The sequence below is a fragment of the Spermophilus citellus genome (assembly GCF_964194105.1).
Source record: "Spermophilus citellus genome assembly, chromosome: 6".
Lineage (NCBI taxonomy): Eukaryota > Metazoa > Chordata > Mammalia > Rodentia > Sciuridae > Spermophilus > Spermophilus citellus.
In genome coordinates this window covers 112,823,459-112,847,051 of record NC_138187.1, presented here as the reverse complement: position 1 = coordinate 112,847,051, position 23,593 = coordinate 112,823,459, and positions in this window count along the sequence as shown.

The following is a 23,593-nucleotide window of genomic DNA, read 5'->3' as shown; positions in this document are numbered from 1 at the left end:
TGAGCCAGTTTGTAAAAACGTATTGATCTATTTATTTCAGTGTCTTTCTTCTTTCATTTCTTTGTGTGTATGCGGGTGTTTGGGCAGGAATTGCACACAGGACCTTGCCCATGCTAAGCACTTGCTCTACCACTTCAGTGTTCTTTTGTATATGTATATTTCAACTAAAAATATAAAACTTCCCTGAATGGATCTTTGACAATGAGTTTCATAAAAGACACAGCAAATTAAAACCTATATTTATCTGGGACCCCAGATAGATCAGCAGTCTAGGTACAAACACAATCAAACAAAGAAATAGGGGCTGGGGTTGTGGCTCAAGGGGTAGAGCGCTCACCTAGCATGCGTGAGGCACTGAGTTCGATCCTCAGCACCACATAAAAATAAAATAAAGGTATTGTGTCCACAAAGAAATAGAGGTGAACAACCCAAAGTCATTACAGTGAAATTCTGGTCTTTTCCTTTCTCTTACTGCTCTGCTCTGTGCACTTAAACTCAATCCCTTTTTCCTCTCCAGTTTGTCCCCGAGTTTCAGGCTCCATAGCCCTCATGGATATTCCCCTGCCTCTCTATCCCCTTTCCAGTTCTATTTCAATCCATTCTATTTATTGTTATTTGATAATTTTCAAACTATGCTATGATTTTTCTTTATTAAGTAAGATGGGACTGCGGTGTAGCTCAATATTATAGGGCACACTTAACACGTGCAAGGCTCTGAGTGTGGTTCCTAGGTCCAAAAAGTGAACGTTAAAAATGTAAGCTAAGTCATTCTAAATCATTCTAATGATCCATCGGAGGTGAGCATTCTGAAGGTCTAAAGCAAGAAGTTGGGAAATAAAGACTTTTGAAAGTTCTCATCTTATGAAGGGAGGTCCTAGGGAGGACTAAAAGGACGTATTGTGTGGATATAGTTTGCATCTTATTTGACGTAGAGGAAAAAATGACTTCACTTATGACCTTTAGGTGAAGGAAGATAACCATGAGTACAGTAAGCACTAGCAAATGAACCAGGAAGAAAGGGGGCTGAATAGGAATAGGATTAAGCCAGCAGAAAGCAAAAGAGGTAACACAATAGACGTTATGTTAAAGCTAGAGTAAACAAATTAGAGAATTCTTGCCGGAATGAGAGCTATTGATTTCTAATTGCTCCCTCTGCCAAAGTCTAACCCATCACATAGTCATACTCCACATTGGGGCTGTGGAGATCTGGTCAAAAAAGAAATGTTATCCTGAGACTCCTTCCCAGGTGTCCTGCCCCTGTGCCCTGAGCCATTCACTGGGCAAAGCCCAAGCCCATCACACCAAGTCCCCTACCTTGCAGACTTGCCTTTTGCCACTCTTTCCTATCTTGGAAATTGCTGCCTTTCTGCTCAGGACTTCCTTTCTTCTGGGAAGTTCCACTGAATTGCCTGATTCGTGGGACCCCATAGACCTCTAGAACTGAATCCGATGCAATCACATAAGAGTCTTTATTGCAAGCTCGAGCCTGGACTCACAACCGTTCCCGACGTTCCCAACGCAGCAGTCCCAGGGAGTGAGTCCCAGTCCTTTGTTCAGTGAGATTTTATAGGTTTGGGGGGGATACTCTATGCGTCACAACATCACACTGCAAATCATTCCATACCGCGGGAAAATCAAACAACAACTCTTAACATTGATTAGCACATTCACTGGCGGGAACAAGTTGGGTAGAGGTGATTGGTTAGTACAAGAGGGGGATTCCTTTGAACTGATTGGTTTAGGCCACGAGGGGTGTATGTGCTGAACTACATGGTTTCCCAACACGTTATCAACCACCATAAACTACTGGGGGTCATCTGACATCTCAGGTATTTTCCCTGTCTCATGCTGATTGATGGTTGCTAGGGGGTTGCTAGGGGTCCTCACCTAGCCTAACTGAGTCAGGGACACCTGGCACCGAAGATCTCTCTTATTATTTGTAGACGAACAACTCAGCAGGGTGCTTAGGAGTGCTCTGTGTGTTTTTTCAAGGACAAGGGTCATGCCCCCTTCCTTGGACAGGCTTTGCCATCAGGTAGAGGCTGGTTTCTCAAAAATGGAGTCACAGCAGTTTCTCACCACCTTCACACAAGCACACAGTTACCTACAAGTTGTGTTGTTACTTTAGCCTCTGGCCAGTTGATATGTTCTGGAATGAGCAATTGATCAAAGAGAGACCAATTGTAGTCCCTTCCCTGGATCAGACCTCCCCTACTGCAGGCGATTGGTCCGTCCATTCAGAAGTGTACATCTGGTCAAAGTGAAGAAATGGCCATCCTTTTCCAGGACATTTTGGAACTGGAATGAAGAATTCTTTTTTCAGGACTTGTAGCTATCCTAATTAAATTTTAATTTTAAAAATTAAAAACTTTAACTTAAATTTTAAGATCTATGTTTTCTAATACCTAGAACAGAGGCATCGTTAGGAGAAAGAGAAGGAGAGAGGGGTAAAAATGAGAGAGGGGAGAGAGAGAGAGAGAGAGAGAGAGAGAGAGAGAGAGAGAGAGAGAGGTATCAGAAGGAAGCAGGGTTGAAATCTGGGACAGTAGTCAAGTTTTTGGTAACATCCTTTCCTGAAGGCCGGCACCTTCCTTGGAGTCCACAAGAGATCCCAGCATCCTTAGTACAGAGTCCTGTTACTTGTAAACAAGAGTTCCATTACTTCTAGAATTAACAAACTGCTTTTGATTGTTCGTGTATATGGTCATGTATAATGGTGTGCTGGTCAACTGGCTCTTCCAAAAATTGAAAAGTCCTATGTTGCACCATTTGCCAGTTTTTGTGGCATAAATACTCTCACTGGGGCCAGTTTCAGGCTATCAAAGATTTATTAACCACTGGAAATTCCTGAATATGCAGCAAAGAGCCAGCACCAGCATACCACTGCCCTGACACAAAGTTTCCCACTTCCTGTCCTGGTTTGTGGAATTCTCTCTTCTAATGCCCTTCCCATCAAACTCTCCCTTGGTGTGGTCAACTTTTCCAAGGCTCATTTCCTTTGCTACTTCATTCATGAAACCTTAAACTCTGTCCTGCTTCCCTGGCTCCCAATGTTTGCAGCTATGATCATACTCACTCCACTAAACTGAATTTATGGTGAAGACTTTGTGCCCCTCCAGGCTACAAAGACCATGCTTCATCATCTCTGTGGTCCCCATGCCAGTCTCCATGCTTGCTGTCCAGGACTGAATGAGAAGGAGGTTGGAATAGCTCTGGATTTGGCAGGGGATCCTTGGCTGAGACATTACAGTAAGAGACCAAGGAGACAGCCAGCAGGGTAACCTCAGTCCTATGCCATACTTCAGTTTGGGACAGCTCTGCTGAAATGGATGGGGGTCACTAATGATTCTAGTAAATAAATTATCCTCAGATGGAGCTTGGCTACTCTCCTTGGGAATTGGCCATGCTCGTAATGTAAGCGATTGATCCATCCATTCAGAAGTGTACATCTGGTCAAAGTGAAGAAATGTCTCAGGGAGGGTCAGGCTCCAGATATCAAAAGACAACCTTTGGGACCCCCCCAAAAGAAGTAATACTGTCAATTCCCAAATCTACCTACCTTTGGGGGCTGTCACCCCACCTCATCTGTGAGGCCAAGTCAGGTTAGTATGACTTTTGATGGCTTTATTTTCTACATTCTTAGGGCTTTTCATCTATAGCATTCAGTTACCAAGTACTCATTTAACTTATCATTAGTATTTAGATCATTCAATTTGTTTTTACAACATAATTATTTTACTTAAAAAATAAAGCCTATTTTTTTGTGTAGCTCTCCACATCAGTGCCAATTTTTAAAAAGACAGGAATGATGATTGTATCTTTCTATACATAGTATTCTTTGGCATCTTTCAATATGCACTATAAGCAGGTTTTCCTTGGATGCTCACCTGAGATTATGTGTTGAAGGTCTTCTTCTTTGTGTGGGATAGACTGCTGGGGGCCCAGAGACCATGTAGCTGAAAAAAAAGTTCTCGGAAATTCATTCATACTTCAAAGTGGCTGAAATTTTTGAAGTCTGAGTTGGTTGTTCTTTCACATATGAATTGAGTATTTTATGGGACCCCCTAACCTATGCTCCCTGAGTGGGAGGTGAAACATCTGACCGTATGTGAGAGTAGAATTCCCTTTATTCTTCTTAGGGATATCATGTTATAATAATGTGCTTAGTCTCACGGTTTTAGTTCTGAACTGTGTTGCAGGAGAGGAGGCACAAGTCTCTTTAGTCATGCTAATTATAAAAAGTTATCACAACCTGAGATTTTTACCTTAGGGGAGAACTTTTCTCATGTGGGCTTTTTGTGATAACCACTTAATTATCCTGCAAACAGAGTCTCAGAAGAGAGAGAGAGAGAGAGAGAGAGAGAGAGAGAGAGAGAGAGAGAGAGAGAGAGAGAATATGAGTAAATTAATATAGCCATTATGGAAAACAGTCTAGAGTTTCCTCAATAAAGTAAAAATGGAAATGTCCCATAGGATCCAGCAATCCCACTACTGAATATATAGCCAAAAGATTGACATCAGTATGTTAAAGAGATATCTGCACCCTGTGTTCACTGCAGTGGTTTCCACAAGAACCAAGGTATGGAATGAACTAAGGTGTCCATTGACAAATGAAAGGATATTCTCCCTAGAATGTGATATATATACACAATAGAAGAATATTAGCTTTAAAAAGAAGGAAATCCTGTCATTTATGACAATGTGGATGAACCTGAAGGCTATTAGGCTAAGTGAAACAAACCAGACACAGAAAGACAAATACTGAAGATCTCACTTATGTGTAGAACCTAGAGAAGTCAAACTCATAGAAATAGAGAGTAAAATGGTGGTTTCCAGAGGATTGAGGGAACATTGGTTAAGGATGCAAGATTTCAGTTAGATAGGAAGAATAAATTCCAGAGATTGATGTTACATTATGGCAACTATAGTTAATAGAGTGTATTTTACACTTGAAAAATTGCTAAGAGAGTAGATTCTGATTGTTCTCACCACAAAAGAGAGAGAAATAAGCATGTAAGGTAATGTATAGATTAAATGGCTTTATGTTAGCCATTCCCAGAGTAAACATTATCAAAGCATTATGTCCACTGTATTCAACTTTTATTTGTCAATTAAAACATAAGTAAAGAAAAATAGAGAATGAATCAGGGATAATAACCTGAAAGCATTTCCTCTGGTGACAAGGTCATTTTCTAAAGTAAATGGTATTAACTTTCCATTTGCAATATAACTCTAGATGAAAGGTGAGCTCCTCTGAAGCCTTTATCTACAGGTCATACCTGACTCTTGCCTTTGCAGAGTCCATGTGTGATGACAGAAGAGTCATTGTGTTATTCAGCTCCCACACACAGCTGAGATACAGCCCAGGTGGTGAGGGCCCTGCCTAGTATGTTGCTGAAGCTCAAACTCACATATGGAGTTTCTACTTTACATTGGGGCCATTTAAGTAAATTGGAAATGATAAGAAGGCCACCAGAGTACTGAACTTTCCGGTGGGGATGTCACCCCCTCTATGCACATGTATCTCATTGGTGTGAGGGTAAATAAGACACTAAGCTTCAAAATGACCTCAGTCTGTACAGTGTCTGCCCTTATAAGATGCCTTTAAAGTGCTAAAATACTTAAAGAATACCATAAAGATAGGTATCATCTTTGGGAGGGTTATAAACCTGTGGGATGAACATAAGCAGAATACAACTTCCTTCACCGTTCCCATATTCCTTTGCTCAGGGAATAATTATTGAGAGGTGCCTCTGTGTACTAGAGAAAGCTGAGAGCACATTCAGTGTAGAGCCAAACAGAAACAGCCCAGTATCTGTGGTTTTCACCTAGCAAGCAAACCTTCACAGAAATGAATGTTCATTCATTTGTTTGTTTTTCCTTTCTACTTCATATTGAGCTCTGGTACTGGGGGCCTGCTCCCTTTCATCCTGCACCCTATCAGCACCCAGCCCAACACTTGGAGAAGTGAGTGCTGAGAAGTTGACTGTATAGACCCTTCTCAGGCTGTTCAATGTCAGCTTCTGCTTGGAGTCTCTGGATCCCAGCACCAAGGCTAGTGGTTACTATGGTTAGCCTACCAACATGAACTCCTCTGAAGTGGCCATTGGGAGAAGGCGAGGTCCTCTCAGATCTCAGACCTACAGCCACTCTTATAGTAGGGTCATAGCATCTCTCCCCCTGTTGCTGCAAAGGTTGGTAACACAAAGTATTAGTCTTCAAACCTGTATTGTTGTCTAAGTGAGGCCTAATGCACCACCCATCTGGTCCCTGTATGGACTGGGAGTCGTTATGAAGTGTCCATGGTTGAAGCATTGCCCCCAGGATGGCTGAGAAGATTCAAAGAGATGACACCCAGAGTGCTTGATACTGACATCTGGTTAGTGGCAGTGGCCGTTATCCAAGGCGGACTGTGGTCCAAAAGATAGGTCAGGTTACTTTTGTAAAGCACTTTTAATTTAACTGTCCCAAATAAGCTCATTAGCAGGAGCCTTAAAACCCAATGTTTTCTAATGGGCATAATAAGAAGGTGCCAGTTTTGAGAATTTTCTTGTAGTTGTACCTGCAGGTGCCTCTGACAACAGCCAGCTTAAGCACAGCGCCCTCTGCTGGTGAAGAGGAGACGTGCCCAGTCAGCCAGGGAGAAAAGCAGGTCAAGACAGTTTTGAGGCCAGGACACGGTTGGTTGCTGTTTAATTATTATTATTACTTAAAGTAAGAGAAGTGATCTTTGGCTATCACCTGGGAACCAAAGAAAAGTGGTGGGGAGGAGCTAGCGAGGGCAAACGGCACTCCAAGGTCAACCAGTAGATCAGTCATTCCTGTTCTTGGCCCCTGGCTCCTCCTGAGTTCTCTCAGCTTGCAGTCTTGACATCTTTTCTGTCTCCTTTACTGGACTGGGAGCTCAGAGTGCAGGCACCACATTTACTCATCTCCACAGGTACTGAATTAACATTTGAGGAAGGGTTCATCCCTGGCTGTGCCCACTCCCTTTCCATGATCAACACCCCTGTCCAGACTATTGAAGAGGGTGGTGGATTTCATTTCTGGGCACCTCTCACTGCTCTTGTCTGTCTCCTTGGGAATGAGTCAGCCAAAGGTACCAAAGCAGGGAGTGGAATGGAGTCCCCTAAATTCAGCTAGGGTACCAGAAGGCAACTGAGCTCTCAGCTCAACCCTTTGGAGGCCCAGAATCCTTTCTGAAGTGGTTCTGATTGCCCACCATGTTAGGGGCAAACAGTGGACAATAGCGCACCTTGGTTCTGGTAAGATCTGGGTTTCAATTCCTGCACTTTCACTTACTCTCTGAACCTCTGTTTGCTCATCTAAAAGGGGGAGGCTGATGATTAAATAGATTTTTTCTAAAAACTGTGTGAGTTGAGGAATGATGCTCAACACACAAAAGATGCCCCCAAAATGGTAGCTGTGGCTGGTGATATGGTTACTGACACACTTCATAAGCATGTAGAAGCTTCAGATAATCAGAAATTTTAAATTCTGGCCTACTGTTATATATAGTCATTTTTCTTTAGCACTTCAAATGTATTTGTTTATTATTTTTAATTGACACATGAAAATTATATATATTATTTTTTCCAACATGATGCTTTGGTAGCTCTCTACATTATGGAATGACTTTTTCAAGCTGGGCATGATGGTGACATGGTTTGGCCACCAAGTGGTATAGCCAGCCCACCGAAATGCAGAGGAAATGGTGCAGTGGCAAAGTGGCAGCTCAGGAGGGCTGAAGTGCAGGTGGCAAGCACAGCCAGCATGAGCCATGGCCCTTGCAGAGCCCACCTTGACTGTGCAGGCCTGAGGCACAGCAGGCCTGAGACAGGGAGGACTAACACTGCAGGGAGTCAAGGTGCACTGACCTGTCATCCTGCCATGGCTGGGCTAGGCACCAGTTGCAGACACCAGTTCCACCCAGTGCTATTGCTCCAGACCCTCCCTCTCACTGAGCATGTGCAATTCACTGACTTCAACTTCCTGCTTCCCAAAAGTGGAAAAAATGGAAATAAGGCCAAATCTGAATGGAATTCAGGGCTCATCAATAGATTTTTATTACTTTTCCAACCCTAATGAGCATAATTTTGGACCAATACCATTAGTACTTTTTCAAACTCTGATTAGCATAAGTTTGGACCAATAGAGTTGACCCAGTGGTATATAAACCCCTCGACTTGGACACTCAGGTGGCAATCCTTGTTGAGTCCCCTCTCATCCTGTGGGAGTCTGATTCCATGCACACTTGAATAAATTATACTCTTACACTCACTTCATCTTTCATCTTGGTCTCTGAATTTCATTCTGGGAATTTGCAAGACTAGAACCCAAAAAGGAGTTGGCAGTGAGCTGCTGGGGTATGCTGCAACATGGGAGGGATAGCCCAACACATTTTGCAGCTGCTACAGCTTACTACCTGTCATCCAAAGCGGAGAATGAGTTTTATTTCAAAACTCCAGTTTCAGTGGGATATGCATGTAGCCTCAGGTACTGGGGAGGTTGAGGCTCGAGGATTGCTTGAGCCCAGGAGTTTGAGGCCAGCCTGAGCAACACGGTGACTCCTGAGAGAGAGAGAGAAAGGAATGACTAAATCAAGCTAATTAACATATCCATTACCTCACATACTTTCTTTTCTGGTGAGAATGCTTAAAGACTACTCTCTTAGCAATTTTCAAGTACACAATGCATTGTTGTTAAATATAGTCACCAGATTGTACATGTATTAATTGACAAATGATATGTATCATGAAAAAGAATATAATAATTTCAAAATGACACATAAAATTTAGTTTTTAACCTTCAATAAGCCACTTCACATCTGTGGGTCTTGATTTCTTCATAAAGAAAGTGACCAAGTCCGTGATTACTCCAATGGGCTAATTGTACATCATATAATCACAGATTATATAATACAAATCAAACACAGGCAGCTCCTTGGAAACCTGCAGTTCACCTACCCACTTACTCGGTTCTGCATTAATGTGTGTCTTACTGACTGTTGCCTTACTTCCTGATTTATAAACAAAGTTTCCTTATGATTTGGAGGGGGGACAGTGGAGAATGGGATAGACAGCAGAATACATCAGTCACTAGAAAGGCAATTTGTAAATCAATGGAAGTGTAACTGATGTAACACAGCAATCTGTATACGGGGTAAAAATGGGAGTTCATAACCCACTTGAATCAATCTGTGAAATATGGTATATTAAGAACTATGTAATGTTTTGAACAACCAACAATAAAATAATTAAAAAAAAGAATACAAATAATAATAAATACTGGAGAGGATATAGAAAAAAGGAACATTTTTACACTGTTGGTGGGATTTTAAATTAGTACAACCACTATGGAAATCAGTTTGGAGACTAGGTATGGAACCACCATATGATCCTGCTATACCACTCCTCAGTATTTATCCTGAAGAATTAAAGTCATCTTACTATGGTGATATACTCATACCCATGTTTATAGCAGTACAATTCACAATGCCAAACTATGGAACCAACCTAGGAGTCCATCGATGGATGAATAGATAAAGAAAATGTGGTATATATACACAGTGGAGTTTTACTCAGCCATATGAAAAATGAAATTATTTCATTTGCAGGAAAATGGATGAAACTAGAGACCATCAATGTTAAGCAAAATAAGCCAAACTCAGAAGGTTAAGAGTCATATGTTTTCTCCCATATGTGGGAAGCTAGAAAAGAAAATAGAACAGAAAGGTGGGGGGGGTGTGTATCTCATGAAAATAAAAGGAAGATTAGTAGAAGAAAGGGACCTTGGGGTGGAAAGCCGGGAGGGAGAGGGGAAGTGCTCGGGAATTATATTTGGCAAATTATACTATTATATTGTGTGTATGTACAAATATATAACAACAAATCCCACCATTATGTACAACTATAATGCACAATTTAAAATGTGGAAAGAGAAATAAATAAATAAAGTTTATGGGGGAAAAAACAAAACAAAACAAAACAAAAAAACAAACAAACAAAAAAAAACACAAAGTTTCCTCAGCCTGGAATTTATCAGATTCCTGGTTCCTCTTAGGCGAGTCCGCGCTTCCTCTTACCATCGTAAAAGCTCCATCTAGTGGTAGTCAGAGCCAATTGCAAGGCTGCGAGTCCCCTTTCCTCCCTTCTTAGGAAGAGTAGAACAGGTGTAAATGACTGCTAATGGGATAAATTAGGCAAACCCAACTCAATATCTGAGTTCTCAGTTGGATCCCGGAAAAGGTGGCAAACAGATTGCTTTAGAAGAACCGGATGTTCTTTTTAGTTTGGAAGTATGTCATCCACTAAAGTTCTAAGTTGAAAAGGAATTGGGGTTGGCATTTTGGGCCAATAAGGCAATTGTTTATGTGTGGGGAGGTGTTTCCATGTTGGAAAGTCAGAATTGGCGAATGACTTAGCTTGTAGGACAACTGAGTAGCTCTCAATGGTTTTCATAGAGTTGGCAACCTCCCTCCCACCAAACTTCTTCAAAGGCTGTGTGTTATCGGGGGTTAACTGTGTGGGTTTGGGACTCAGATGAGTCACCTTGTGTTCTTGGGGAAAGTATTAACTTCATTTTCCTCATCTATAAAATTACAGGAGGGTGCATAGTGCAGGCAGGAAAAGCAATACCTCCCCCAAAGGCTGGTGTGAGAATTAGGAACGTAGCCTGTGCAGAGAACCTAGCACACAGTCTGGCACCAAGTAACTGCCTCATAAACGGCATCATTTTTAATCTCCTTCTTTCCCTTTCATGGATCACTTTATTTACCTCCCTTCTCTATCTTTGAGTTGCTTATTTTAAAAAAAAGGTCTATTTTGTATCATGCTCATGTATCAGGATGTTAAACACAGACTTTTCTATCATCTTTCTGCTTCAGCAAAATCATCAGAGGCCAAGAACAGCAGATACAATGCTATAAATACAGTGGTTATAAAGCTAGGCATGACCTGTAGCTATCAGCCACCTACAAGCTTTTTTTTTTCAACTGTCATTTATTTTTATTTTTATTTTTTTTATTGGTTGTTCACAACATTACAAAGCTCTTGACAAATCATATTTCATACATTAGAATCAAGTGGGTTATGAACTCCCATTTTTACCCCAAATACAGATTGCAGAATCACATCGGTTACACATCACATTTTTACATACTGCCATATTAGTGACTGTAAGAAAAGGCCAGCACAGGAGGAGAGCATGTGCTTAGCATATGGAAGCCCCGCTCCCCCGTTTGATCCATACCCACAAAGGCCAGCAGAGAGCCATTCTGAGGTCCTCCACTCTCTGAACTGAGGGAGGCCAAACTGGAAAAGGAAACTTTGATGAGGAGTCTGGAGTTTTGATATTACACTGAGCTGGACATTTTATTTTCTCAAATTGGTCAGAGGAGAGTATTTTTCAGTTACTACAGAGTAATTAGAAAAGCTATGATACCAGTTCATGATTTTATCCAAGGGCCGGGTGCTTTGGTGCATGCCTGTAATCCCAGCAGCTCAGGAGGCTGAGGCAGGAGGATCATGAGTTCAAGCTAGCCTCAGCAAAAGTGAGGTGCTAAGCAACTCAGTGAGACCCTGACTCTAAATAAAATACAAAATAGGGCTGGGGATGTGGCTCAGTAGTTGAGTGTCCCTGAGTTCAATCCTTGGTATCTCTCCTGAAAAAAATTTTTATCCAAGGAATAGGCTGGGGTGGTAGAAGCCATGAGTTTTAGAGAGGGTCTTAAAGGGAGCTTGTACTTTCAGATTTCAACTTATTTAATAGACTAGTGCTATTCTTCCAATATAAAATGCCCCCCCCCCCAGTGACTCATATATTATAGGCTTGGTCCTCAGTTTGGTGCTACTAGAAGATGGTGGAAATTTTAAGAGGTAGGGCCTAGTGGGAGGTTATTCAGGGCCTGATCTTGAAGGGAATACTGGGACCCTGGACCCTTCCTCTCCCTCTTTCTTTGCTTCCCACCACCATGATAAGAGCAGCTTTCTTTTCCACACAGTCCTTCCATGATGTGCTGCTTGGCCACAGGCCAACCATCAACTGAAATCTCCAAAACTGTGAGCTAAAATAAACCTTTTCTTTTTTTAAAAGTTGATTTTCTTAGTATTGTGTTGCAGTAATAGAAAGTGGACTTACACAACTATAATAGATATATTTATCCCATTGTCCTATGTTTTGCTCTAAGTTTAGGAGTTGGCTTTTGTCTGGGGATAACTATGTTGAACATGACTATTATGATAACATAAATCTTCATGTCTCAATGATTGTTATCCAGAACGCTGCATAGAAATGCAAAGATTAAGTACACTTGATTATTCATTGATATTTATTGTGAACCTGTTCTATCATAAGATAGTGCAAGGGAAAAGGGTTTGGGGGCTCTTTAGAGCTCAACTCAAATCCAGTCCCATTACTTTCCCCCTGTGTACTCATGCTCATGACCCTTAACTCCTCTGAGTCTTGGTGTCTTATTATCAGTGGGTTACTTTTGAAGAGTTATGAAAATTCAATGGATATAAGAGAACTATTGCCTGGCAGGAGTACTGTTCCTAATCTAGCAAGTTAATAAATGTAACTGCATTACCCTACAGGGCAGGGGATTAAACACTGTGGGTGACAGAATGATACATTCTCTGTCCAAAGAATTTATAATCTGGGGAGGGGGAAGATTACATGCACATGTAACTCATGCTGTCTGTTCTTGATGAGGGCTCTATTTAGCAAGGTGTTTTTTTTTTTTAACTGACTCCTTTATAGACAAGGTAGATAATTAGGGTTGATTGCCAATATTCTTGGGTGAATTTGTAGCTGAATAAAACTCAAAGAATCCTTAATTAATGGATGTGATACAAGTAGAATTCAGTGAAGATAGCTTTAGGAACTTCCTCTAGATTGGACAATAATCCAGCTGGGATTTGGGGCACCCCTTTCTTCAGTAGGGTGAACCCATGACATCTTCCCCTGAGCAAATGGGACCACAATATCCCGTGGGCTCAAAAGTCTGTAGAAACTGGCAGTTTATTTTCCCAGGAAGCTCCTAAAGCAGATCACACCAAAAATCAGTTACCTAATAAGGTTCTTTTCATACTTGCCCCAAAAGAAGGGATATTAGCTGGGGAACAAGGTTCCTACCCTGAACCCAAACTTGCATGGTGACATCAGCTGTGATGCCTTGCCCTTGCCCACCTCTCTTAAGGACTGAGGGAGGCAGGCAGATTTATACCTTCCATTTTCTTGCTGAATCTCATTTATAACTTCCCCTTTACCCAATATATACTATTCTGTGAAAATCATCTTTGTACTCTGGAACAAGACTGTGAAGGAACCTGCCTTACATAACCCTGGATTAGTTTTATCTAGTAAGGTGCCTCCTTCCTTCCCTCACTCCCTTCCTTCTTTCCTTCCTCTCAGTGCTAAGGATTGAACACAGGGCCTCACACATGCTAGGCAGATGCTCTACCACCTAGCTACATTCCCACCTCCCCTCCCTTTCTTAATATTTGTGTGTGGGGTGGTACAGTATTATACTTTGATACATGTATACCATCTGTAATGTTGAAATCAGGTAATTAGCGTTTCCATCTCTTCAAATAGTATCACTTATATATGTTAGGAACCCTGAAAATTTTCTCCTGTAGTTAATTTGACATGTAGTGTTGTAGAGTATAATTTCTCTACTGTGCCAGAAGATACAGAACTACTTTTGTGGTTCCATATGAATTTTGTGATTGTTTTTTCTGTTTCTGTGAAGAATGCCATTAGTATTTTGAGGGAGATTTCATGGAATCCATAGGTTTCTTTGAATAGTATGAACATTTTAACAATATTAATTTTTCTACTCTATGAACAAGAGACATCTTTCATTTTTTTGTGTCCTCTATGATTTCTTTCATCAAAGTTCCATAATTTTCACTGTAGAGATTTTTTACTTTCTTGGTTAAATTTATTCCTAAGGTATTTGATTTTTTTTTTTGTATGTGAATTTTGTGAATGGGCTTGTTTTTGTAATATCTTTTTCAGTCAGTTGGTTGTTGCTGTATCAAAATGCTACTACTTTCATATGTTGGTTTTATGTTCTGCAACTTTACTAAATTCATATATCAGTTCTAATAGATTTATTTTTTAATTTGTTGTAATTAGTTATACATAACAGTAAAATGCATTTTGACACATTGTGCACAAATGGAGAACAACTTCTCATTCTTCTAGCTGTACATGGTGCAGAGACACACCAATAGTATAATCATACATGTATATAGGGTAATAATGTCTGTCTCATTCCACTATCCTTCCTACCCTCACACTCTTCCCTTCCTCTCATCCCCCTCAGTTCTAATAGATTTTCTGGTGAACTCTAGGTTTTTCTATGTATAAGATCATGTTACTTACAAACACAAATAGTTTGACTTCCAGTGAACCTCTATTCTTCCCTCTTCCCACTGCCTTATTGTGAGTTAGCATCTGCATATCAGAGAAAACATTTGGCCTTTGGTTTTTTTGAGGTTGGCTTATTTCACTTAGCATGATAGTCTCCAGTTCCATCCATTTATTGGAAAATGCCATAATTTCATCCTTCTTATGGCTGAGTAATATTCCATTGTGTATATGTACTGCATTTTATTTAAGATGGCTTTCTTAAAACCTGAAAATAACTACTGTCCAATTGCTCAATACAAAACCCTTTGTCACATTGTAGTTAGTACAAATTAGCAAAAGTCACAGGAAAATAACCACCAGAGTGCAAAACAAAATAAAACAAAAAATACAAACATTTGTTCTTCCAAAAATGTGAACAAACTGCTTCCCAGAGTAGTGCCTTCCCCAGTGCTGAGGGCATGGAACCAGTCCAGGATCTGGGATAGCATCTTGAGAGGCCTCAGAGCTATGCCGAGTGATTATGAGGAAGAATCTGCTAGTCACCTACTCCATGTACATTCCCAACTTTTAAAATATATAATTCTGATTTTATGTGAAGCAACAATATGCCCAGCCAAAAACTATATTTCACATCCTGTACCAGCTCCGTGTGGTCATATATCTAAGTTGAGGAAAAAGAGCTGTGAATGAAAGTTTTCTGGGATTTCTGAGAAGACTCATTAAATGGAATTGATTAACTGAGATATATACTTTTTTGCCCTACCTCCTTTCTGCAGCTTAGAATACATGTGCGATAACTAGCACTCTGACAGCCATCTTGGACCATGAGTGGCCCTAAGGATAAAACCATGCTCCAAGATGGTAGAATAGAAGATTCAAAGAACCTGAGTGTTTAGTGATGGTTCAGCTGTTATGATGTGGACTTTCCAGCCTAGAATCCTGAGCCAAATAGTTCAGTACATATTTATTGGGTGTTTCTGTTCTCCAGGCAGTGATATAGACAACATGAACAGTATCTGCCTTTAGATTCCTTACACTCAGTGAGCTGCTTTCTACACAAATTTTGGAGGTAGAGGTCATGTATACAGAATGAAATGGTGTACTGTGATGTTCTAGAAAGAGTGGTCCTGGTGGGGAGGGGAGCTTACATTGTGTTGTATATTTATAATGTTGATTATCTAGATTGAGCACATTGAGAGATGATTTCCTAAGATTATTCAAGCAGTGATCAGCCTGGGATTCAAACTCAAGTGTCTCTGACTCCAAGTCCCCTTTGTGAATTATTTACCTCACCTTGGTCAAGGGCAGAAGGTAGGAGGAAGAAAGGAGAGAAGTGAGAGAAACAGGAGAGAGGAGAACCAGGAGAGTCTAGATTTTAGAAGAGGAGAATTACAAAAAAAAGAAGGAACAGCCAGGCATGGGGGCACCCGTCTGTAGTCCCAGAGGCTTAGGAGGCTGAGGCAAGAGGATTGTGAGTTCAAAGCCAGGCTCAGCAACTTAACGAGGCCCTGAGTAACTAGCAAGACCCTGCTTCTAAATTAAATACACACACACACACACACACACACACACACACACACTGCTGGGGATGTGGCTCAGTTGTTAAGAACTCCTGGGATCGATCCCCAGTAACCCCCCCCCCACACACACACACACACACAAAGAAGGGTGAAGAGAAATTAAGGGAAACAAGGACCAATAGGTGACATGATTTGGAAAGTGGCGGTCAGTTACCTTTGAGAGAACAATTTTAGCAGAGAACCTTCTTAGCTTATATTAGTTATTTAAACTTAAGGGTATTTGCCCTCTCTATATAACAGGTTTACAAAATCTTTCGTTTTTATGTGTGTATGATTGAGATCTCTTTTAAAAATAGATTTAAGCAACTGTTCAGTAGTATAATTATTCCTATGACATCAGTAGTACATCCAGCACCAACTCCTTTTGTTGTCAATCTACCAAATGTCACCGAGAATTGTACATTGTGCCGTGGCGACAGCTGTTTTGTAGATAAATTTAAGTATAAGAACTGAGATGTTTTTCACAAACAACTTTTTAAACCATATCCACAGACCTGAAAGGTGTTTGTGCACCATATGCTTCCTTTCCTTCCACTGTGGGGTAATAAATAACATTGTCAAAGTCACTATTGAAAAGCATGCATTCTTATTTTATTTTTGTGGAGGGAGGTGGATCTTATGGTTCTAAAAATATTTCCTCTTTTGAATTTGTCATCATAGCTCAGGAGAAAAAAAAACTACCCCTCTGGTTGTCAAGGATCTATGGTAGATTGTAAACATCCCCCAGAAATCCAAACTTTAAAAGACATTCCCTAAAATGGCTTGTGTTTGAATGATGAAAGGAGAGAGAAGGTAATCACAGAGTGAACCATCTGTAACTTTTATTTCACTCTTGTCTTGGTTCTGTTTCTGTTGGTGTGAAAGAATACCTGAGAGCGAGTAGTTTACAAAGAAGAGAGGTTCACTTTGGCTCAGGATATTGGAGGCTGGGAAGTCCATGATCATGGTACTGAGCTCTGTTCAGCTTCCGTTAAGGGTCCATCCTGCTCCAACTCAAGGCAGAAAGTGGAAGGAAAAACAGGCAGAGGTAAAACAGAAAAATGGGAGGCATGGCCTTGCTTTATGACAAGTTGCTCCCATAAGAACAAATGCACTCCCAAGAGAAAAACACTGCTGTTGTTTGGACCTGAAATGTCCTCTAAAGGTTCATGTGTTAAAGGCTTGATTTCCGGTTCGGCACTATGAGGAGGTTGGGGCTCATGGAAGGAAGTGAGGTCACTGGGGGAGCACCCTTGGAGGGGGTATGAGGAAACTGATTGCACATCTTCCTGTTTCCTTTGTGTCCTCACCTCTGGAAGGCGAGCAGTTTGCACCACTATGTGCTCCCACCATGATGGCTGCCTCACCACAGGCCCCAAAATAACAGAGCCAAGTAACTATGAACTGCAACGCCTGAAACCATGAGCCAAAAGAGACCTTTGCTCTTTACAAGTTGGTTTTCTTAGGTATTTATTACGGAACAGAAAGCTGACGGCACAGGCATTAATCCCTCTAAACAATCGAATCACCTCTCCAGGGCCCCAACTCCTAACACCACCACAATAGCAATCAAATTTCAACTTCAGTTTTGAGAGGACAAGCCATATTCAAATCATAGCACCTACCCCATCTCCTCCTCCTGCCCTTCTCACTGTTTTTCTCACCTTCTACACGTATGCCTTGTCTAGTTAAAAACCAGCAAGTTTATTTTCATATTTGCCTCTGAGAATTGTTTTGGTCAGTTTTTTATTTCCCTCTGTGACCAAAATACCTGAAAATAACAATTTTAGAGGAGGAAAGTTTATTTGGGACTCACAGTTTCCAAAGTCTCCATCTAAGGACATCTAATTTCATTCTTTGGGACCTGAGGTGAGGCAGAACATCGTGATAGAAGTGTGTGGCAGAGGAAAGTAGGTCAGGACTTGGCAATCCAGAAGCAGAGAGACTAAGCTCAGCTCACCAGGGACAAAATATTTACCCCAGGGCTGGGGATGTGGCTCAAGCGGTAGCGCGCTCACCTGGCATGTGTGCGGCCCGGTTCGATCCTCAGCACCACATACCAACAAAGACGTTGTGTCCTCCGGGAACTAAAAAATAAATATTAAAATTCTCTCTCTCTCTCTCTCCCTCTCTCACTCTCTCTTAAAAAAAAAAAATTTACCCCAAAGGCCCACTCCCACTGACCTCTCTTCTCTAGCCATATTTTACCTGCTTATGGTTTTCACCCAGTTAATCCATTCAAGTCCATGAATGCACTGATTAGGTTAAGACTCTCATAACGCAATCATTTCACTTCTGAGTTTTCTTGCTTTGTCTCACCTATGAGCTTGTGGGGGATATCTCACATTTAAATTCTAACAAGAATGAAGACTCTCCAGCATGTCAGGAGTTAAGGCTGCAAAGTATTTCTTGGAAGACAAAGGCCAGATTGCTTTGGATTTGATTAATAGGAGTAGGGTAGTCACATGCGCTGTACTCAGGAGATAACGAATGAGTAATTGCAGAAGAAGATGCCTGTTTTCCTCCTAAGGGCTTGTGACAGGACTGTACCTTGTAAGTGTGCAGTGGGAGTGTATCGTGGACATGGGCTGTCGGATAAACTCTGTCCTGATAAAGGGACCTGTGCCATTTTCCCTCTTAGGCTCTGATTACTTGCCACAAGGAGAACTGATTTGGTGGTGGTCTGGTGGGGGACAGGAAGGTCAAATCAGAAGTCAAAAATATTAGAGAATTTAGAACGAACTTTGTTCATTTGTTCTTTCCTCCATCCCTCCTCCCTCCTCCTTTCTCTCTCCCTTTCTTCCCTCCCTCCCTCCCTCCCCACCTTTCTCGTATTTTCTTTTTGCTGTTGCAACCAGGAAGGGTATAGAAGAATCTCTCTTACACTAGCAAAGAAGAATTAAACTAGTATGCCCTGTTAACCAATATCCCCTGTTGGTTAGTGTACTGGCTGCTATACTAGAGGTGGGGTTCCTGTGCTGTGAGGACAGATTCAGTGAAAGAAGACGGAAAAATTGTTTTGAGGCTTATAGAAGCTGGGCACTTGATATCCTGAGTGCTTCATTTCATCCTCATGGTTTTGAGGTAGGCTAACAATGATCTTATGCTCACACTATAATTAGAGTAAGCTAGAACTTAAATCTAGTGGGTTTTTTCACCCCTCCCTGCTTTCAAAAATGTTCTGCTAGATCATGATATCATCATAGAAGAAAGGGGATTTTAATAATGGAGAGGGTCTTTCGGGCAACTATTATTTCACCTTATGTGGCAAAAAACTTCGAACCCTTTCCTACCACTGGAAAAGCTCAGAGAATATGGGAAATGAATTCACAACTCCTGCAGTGCCAGCATGGCACTCAATAGTAATTTGGGGCAGAAGCAAAATTAACAAGGGCAATGGCAGTGTGGTGGCTGAACTCTCAGTAGTTGGAGTAGAATATCTGTTTAAGGAGAGTAAATGGAAAATTCACAGACTCTTTAGCATGCCAGATCAGCATGGAGATGCTTGGAGAGCCAGGCAGGGACCCAGATGGGAACACAGGGTAGACAAATGAAGAGACTTCAGGTGAAAACTGAAATACCACTGTGGTTTCTCTCTTTTTTTAAAGGCTATTTCTTAGGACAATGCATGAGGTTCATTTCCTAACAGTGATTTTGATTTCTCACTCAGACTTTTGTTGTCCTTGGGAACACCCTCTGAGCATTCATGGAAGTGAGATTTGAGTGGGCCCAGATGCATCCACAGAGTAGCACCCAAACAGGTATTATCATTCCTGTTTAAGTGAATCAACACTTCCTCTGACACAACTTCTTATGTAATATGAGGTAAGGGTGAATGGACTCATTGGCAATGTCTCTCAAATAATTCCTTTTTATCAGTAATTCTTTTTTCCCATATGTTTAATGGTGCTTTATAATTATACAGAGTGGTAGGACTCATCATTACTTATTCATGCACATGATACCACAATATACTTTGGCCACTCCCCAGTGCTTTCCTCCTCTCTCCTCCTCTCTTATCCCCGCTCATGCTCATCCCATTCCTCTACTGATCTCCCTTTGATTTTCATGAGATACCCAGCACCTTTCTTTTCCTTTTTCCCCTATAACTTCCACATATGAGAGAAAACATATGACCCTTGACCTTCTGAGTTTGGTTACTTTGCTTAACATTATGGTCTCTGGTTCCATCCATTTTTCTGCAAATGACATAATTTCATTTTTCTTTGTGGCTAAATAAAACTGCTGTGTGTAAATATACCACATTTACTTAATCCATTCATCTGTTGATAGACATCTGACCTGTCTATTTTTTTATTCTGTAATGCAGAATGCATTACAATTCATATTACATATGTAGAGCACAATTTTCTTCTAGGAGTTCCATAGTTTGGTTATTGTGAATTGTGCTGCTATAAACATAGATATGCATGTATCACTGTAGTATGAATGACTTTAATTCTTTAGGATAAATATGGAGGAGTGGTATAGCTGGGTCACGTGGTGGTTCCTTGCCTAGTCTTTTGAGGAAGCGCCATACTGATTTCCATAGTGGTTGTACTCATTTACAATCCCACCAACAGAGCAGAAGTGTTGTTCCTTTTTCTCCACATCCTCTCCAGAATGTATTATTTCTATTCCTGATGACTGCCATTCTGACTGGTGTGAGATGAAATCTTAGTGTAGCTTTGATTTGCATTTCCCTAATTGCTAATAATGTTGAACTTTTTTTCAAATACTTGTTGACCATTTGTATTTCTTCCTTTGAGAAGTGTTTCTTTAGTGCATTTGACCATTTACTAATTGAATTATTTTGTTTTTTGGTGTTAAGTTTTTTGAGTTCTTTATATATTCTGGAGATTTATCCTCTGTCAGAAGTGCAGCTAGCAATGATTTTCTCCCATTCTGTAGATGCTCTCTTCACATTCTTAATTATTTTCTTTGCTATGGAGACTTTTTTAATTGGATGCCATCCCATTTATTAACTCTTGATATTCTTTCCTTAGCTTTAGGAGTCCTTTTGAGAAAGTCATTGCCCATGCCTATGTGTTGGAGTGTTCATCTCACATTTTCTTCTAGGAGTTTCCTAGTTTCTGGTCTAATTCCTAGATCATTGATCCATTTTGAGTTGATTTTTTTTTTTTAAGCAGTGTGAAAGCTAAGAATCTAATCTCATTCTTCTGGGTTTGGATACCCAGTTTTCCTAGCACCACTTGCTTGAAAGGCTGTCTTTATCCAATGTAGGCTTTTTTTTTTTTTTTTGCAACTTTGTCAAGTATGAAATGACCACATCTGGGCAAGTTTGTTTCTGTGTCTTCTATTCTGTGTCTATGTTGTTTATGTATCTGTTTTTATGTCAGAACTATGCAATTTTTGTTACTATAGCTCTGTAGTATAATTTGAAGTTGGGTATTATGATGTCACTAGCATTTTATTTATTTATTTATTTTGGTTTAAAATTTCTTTGGCCAGTTTGGGTCTTTTATTCTTCCAAATGAACTTTGTTTTTGTAATTTATTTTAAAAAATTTATTCTAATTTGTTATATATGACGGCAGAATGCATTACAATTTATATTACATATATACAGCACAATTTTTCATCTCTCTGCTTGTATACAAAGTATATTCACATCATTCATGTCTTTTTCATACATGTACTAAGGGTAGTGATGACCATCTCATTCCACCATCTTTTATTACTCCCTTGCCACTCCTTCCCCCTTTGCTCTATCTACAGTTTTTCTAATCTTTTCATGCTTCCCCTCCCAACACCACTGTGAATCAGCCTCCTTATATCAGAGAAAACAGTTGGCATTTGGTTTTTTTGGGGTTGGCTAACTTCACTTAGCATTATCTCTCCAACTTAATTCATTTTCCTGCAAATGCCATGATTTTTTAAAATTTTTTTAAAGAGAAAAAGAGAGAGAGAGAGAGAGAGAGAGAGAGAGAGAATTTTAATATTTATTTTTTAGTTATCGGCAGTCACAACATCTTTGTTTGTATGTGGTACTGAGGATCGAACCCAGGCCGCACGTATGCCAGGCGAGTGCGCTACCGCTTGAGCCAATTCCCCAGCCAAATGCCATGATTTTATTCTCTTTTATTGATGAGTAATATTCCATTGTGTATATATACCACATTTTCTTTATCCATTCATCTATTGAAGGGCATCGAGGTTGGTTCCATAGTTTAGCTATTGTGAATTGAGCTGCAATAAACATTGATGTGACTGTGTCCCTGTAGTATGCTGTTTTTAAGTCCTTTGGGTATAGACTGAAGAGTGAGATAACTGGGTCAAAAGATGGTTCCATTCCTAGTTTTCTCCATACTGCTTTCCATATTGGCTGCACCATTTTGCAGTCCCACCAGCAATGTGTGAGTGTACCTTTTTCCTCACATCCTCTCCAACACTTATTGTCGTTTGTCTTCATAATAGCTGCCATTCTGACTGGAGTGAGATGAAATCTTAGAGTAGTTTTGATTTGCATTTCTCTAATTGCTTAGTGATGATGAACATTTTTTCATATATTTATTGATTATATATCACCTTCTGAGAAATGTTTGTTCATTTACTTGGCCCATTTATTGATTGGGTTATTTGTTTCTTTGGTGTTTAGCTTTTTGAGTTCTTTATATACCCTAAAGATTAGTGTTCTATCTGATGTGTGAGGGTAAAGATTTGCTCCCAAGCTGAGGCTCTCTATTCACCCCACTGATTTTTTTTTTTTTTTGCTGAGAAGAAGCTTTTTAGTTTGAATCCATCCCATTTATTAATTCTTGATTTTAATTCTTGTGCTACAGGAGTCTTGTTAAGGAAGTAGATACGGCCTGGTTACCCTTGAACACAGGACCAATCCAGAATTTCCTTCAATGGAAGGACAGCCACTTGTTTATGTTTTTTTTTTAAACAAGTATGAATAAATCTCAAGATTAAAAAAAAAAAACACCTTTCTTACATGGGGTGCACCACAAACAGCTGCACACCTGTGTTAGGGACCTGGGGGACACAGGAGGTGGCACCAACACAAGTTTCATGTTTTTTTTCTCTGTGGGTCGCTTACAAGCCAGCTGAAATGTTGTGTCCTTTTAAAAAATACATCAAGAACTTGATTTAATCTCTTTCTCCATTTCCTACCTATTTGTAGGTCAATGAAATGTTACAGTAATCAACAAAACATCTGGATTTCTTCACTCACATTATATTTTTGAGATCTATAATGACATAGACAGATGGATATGAATATAGCCCATTCACTTTTTAACCAGTTAATAGTTCATGTGTGACCACAATATTTTATTTATTCATTTCCCTCTGGTGGATATTGATATTTTCCTAGTTTTTTTTTCCCCTGATACAGGGCATACCTGTATTAGGAAAAAATGCAGTGTTCTTTACTGTATTGACTTTGTGCCTGACTGTGTGATTTGCTTTGGGAAATGGAACTTTTGCCGTGTGTGAGCAATGCATTTGGATTCAGGGTATTCCGTGGTTCAGTTCTTCCTCTACTGAGGTTTTGCCCTATATTATGAAAACCCCACACCCCAGATAGTGTCTGCTCCTTTACCCTGGGAGACGGTATATGAGAGGATACATGGAGTCCAAATGAGCCCAGCCAAACCCATCCAAGATCAGCAGAACCACAGCCCTTGGGAT